The sequence below is a fragment of the Alosa pseudoharengus genome, unplaced genomic scaffold, assembly GCF_046254945.1.
Source record: "Alosa pseudoharengus isolate Yale_2024_CS ecotype anadromous, Long Island Sound unplaced genomic scaffold, YU_APseudo_1.1 YU_APseudo_1.1_scf_9, whole genome shotgun sequence".
NCBI classification, from domain to species: domain Eukaryota; kingdom Metazoa; phylum Chordata; class Actinopteri; order Clupeiformes; family Clupeidae; genus Alosa; species Alosa pseudoharengus.
In genome coordinates this window covers 10316371-10319053 of record NW_027468881.1, presented here as the reverse complement: position 1 = coordinate 10319053, position 2683 = coordinate 10316371, and the positions used below count along the sequence as shown (strand labels likewise).

The window sequence follows — 2683 nt, the reverse complement described above, 5'->3', positions numbered from 1 at the left end:
TCTAATAGATTCTCCCCCTTAGCTAGAGAAACCGAGAAACCTGCTACTCTGGTCATTGGCGCTTCTACTATACGAAACGTGATGCTAGCGACTCCATCGGCCATAGTAAAATCGATATCTGGGGCCAGAGCTATGGAGTAAAACTTGTGTCACCTTAAACCGAATTTGAATATGAATTTGAATATGAATTTGAGCAATTGTATTGGAAAAACGAATTTGAATAGTATATATTGAAACTGAATTCATTAGATTGGAACTGAATCTCAGTCAACTTGAAATTGAATATAATATTTTGAAATTGAACTAATTTGCTCTGATACATAAATTATCCTGACTGAAAATTTCGCTCTTGGAACTTTCACATTCAGTTCTCAAAATTCAGTTTCAAAACGTGAAATTCAATTTCAGTCTACCAAGACAAAAACAGCTGGTAGCTAAGGAAGAGCAATCGAGTGCAGAGCTATTGTGATCGCGTGACAAGTGCCGAGCGCGAAGCAAAGAGCATAGCACCCTCTTAGCAAGCTGTCTCCTGAACCTCCTTACAGTGTCGAACAGAGAAAGAAGAGATGGAAGCGACTGGCACATCAGAAAACGTCCAAGTAAGTTGATATCATATGCCATGTCTGTTAACGTTACTTTATATAATGTACATTATATGCTAGCGCTGGCTGGCTAGCCAGCATAGTTTCATCGACTAAGTTAAAGTTTTTTCCATAGTTCAGAACCAGTTAGACTACTATAACTTTACTCTTTGATAGAACAATATGATTGGTCATTGTCATATCATTGTGCCTTTTAGGCCTGTAAGAACACGTTACAATCTCAGGTTAAACAGTATCATTCATGGAAAACTGGATATGTCCCCCTAGTTAAGCTTTTTTCATCGTTGTGTTGTCTGTTAGCTAATGCTACGTGGGGCAATTTTTTCGTGCCGTGATGTTGCCAGACAACTGGATTGCGATAACTAGCAAATGGTAGCTAGCTAAATCTGCATGGAGCCGATGAAGAAGCATAAATCAGCCTGTAGAAATACTGTTAAACTAGGGTCTCTTGAGTCTTGATCATATTATCGATATAGAACATATTCAGTTTGAAACTCTTAGAAGCTAGTAAAAGTTATTGAGAAATAGACACAGTATATTACAATAACCTAATTATTATACTTTAACTGTGTGTTGTCTTGATACTTCTGTTTCAGTAATGTGTGTGTAGATTGCAAATAATGTGTTGTATGACGATAGAAATGTCCTTGGTTCTTAATTAACTCATTGTATTGACCAAGTCGTGTGTGTGCAGAGAAGGTGTAATGATATTTATTATGATGTATACGATCCAAGGTATATATGTGTGTGTGAGAAACAACTGATTGTCTCTTAGGTGCACAGACTTGTGTATCCTGATTGCCTGATGCTTATGAGACCTCTTTGCGCAGAGATGAATAAACAATTAACGAGAAAGACTCACAGTAGACCTTTAAGCTAAACAGTGATTGTTTGTTGGTTTTATTTTCATAGGTTGAGAGGCCTCAATGAACAGTGGACAGTGAGATAGACTGAGGACAATGGACTGGCACCGATCAGACATGGACACCGAAGCTTGATTTCTCTTAATAAATATCTTTGCAAGATGCAACACATATTGTAAAACACTTTACACACTAATAAACATGTCCACTGTTGTTTTCTCTGGAATTGATGTTTGCCAATTCACCATCACCAATTGTTTGCCATTGGTGGTGATGGATTTCCAAATGGATTTCCAAATTTATGGGCAATCTAAATTTTAGTTTATGTGTGTAATCAGCTGATATTAGATATGATGCAATTGCAAAATCATGTAGGTTTATCCTTTGCAACATAAGGAAGAACAGACCTTATCTGACACAGGATTCCACACAACTTCTTGTTCAGGCCATGGTCATCTCCAAGCTGGACTATTGTAATTTACTATTAGCTGGTTTACCTGCTTGTGTAGTAAGATTGTTACAGCTGAGTCAGAATGAGTCTGGTCTTTAATCAGCCAAAGACATATGTAACTCCTCTCCTAGTTACTCTCCATTGGCTCCCTATTAGGCAGAATTAAATTTAAATCTCTCACTTTGGCCTATAGGACACTGACCGGATCTGCTCCTTGTTATTTTAATTCAATGATCAAGACGTACATCCCCAACTGCCCACTGCGGTCTTCTGAAGAGTGTCTGTTGTGTCGACCAGACATAGGTCAAATTCAAGACTTTTCCTCAGTGGTTCCATGTTGGTGGAATGAGTTGCCCAGTGCTCTCTGTTCCTGTGATAGTTTTGGGTCTTTTAACAGGGGTCTAAAGACGTATCTGTTCAACATGCACTTGAATTAACACTTATGGTTTGTATAGTATTGTTTCATTTTCATTAGGCTGTTGATTAATTTGACATTGTTGTTTATTATTGATATTCTCCATAATGTAGTCTTACCATGCTATTGTTATTTTTATTATATTATTGACTTAATGTACATTATTGTTTATTATTACTATTTTCCCTTTTTTCTCATTGTTTATGTCATTAGGCTATTGATTGAATTGACATGGTTGTTTATTATTGCTATTCTCTTTATTATAGTCTGACCAACATCTTCATTTGTTCCCTGTTCAATTTTAAGTATTATATTGTTTTGTATTTATGTTGCTTTGGACAAAAGCGTAACC

General features: G+C 36.6%; 1 long non-coding RNA gene across 1 annotated transcript; it reads left to right on the top strand.

Moving 5' to 3' along the window:
- The first annotated feature begins 210 nt into the window (after window positions 1-210).
- On the top strand, window positions 211-1678 carry LOC143114331 (uncharacterized). The gene is made up of 2 exons (XR_012984891.1): window positions 211-599; window positions 1515-1678. It is a non-coding gene; the product is annotated as an uncharacterized LOC143114331 (long non-coding RNA).
- The last annotated feature ends 1005 nt before the right edge of the window (window positions 1679-2683 follow it).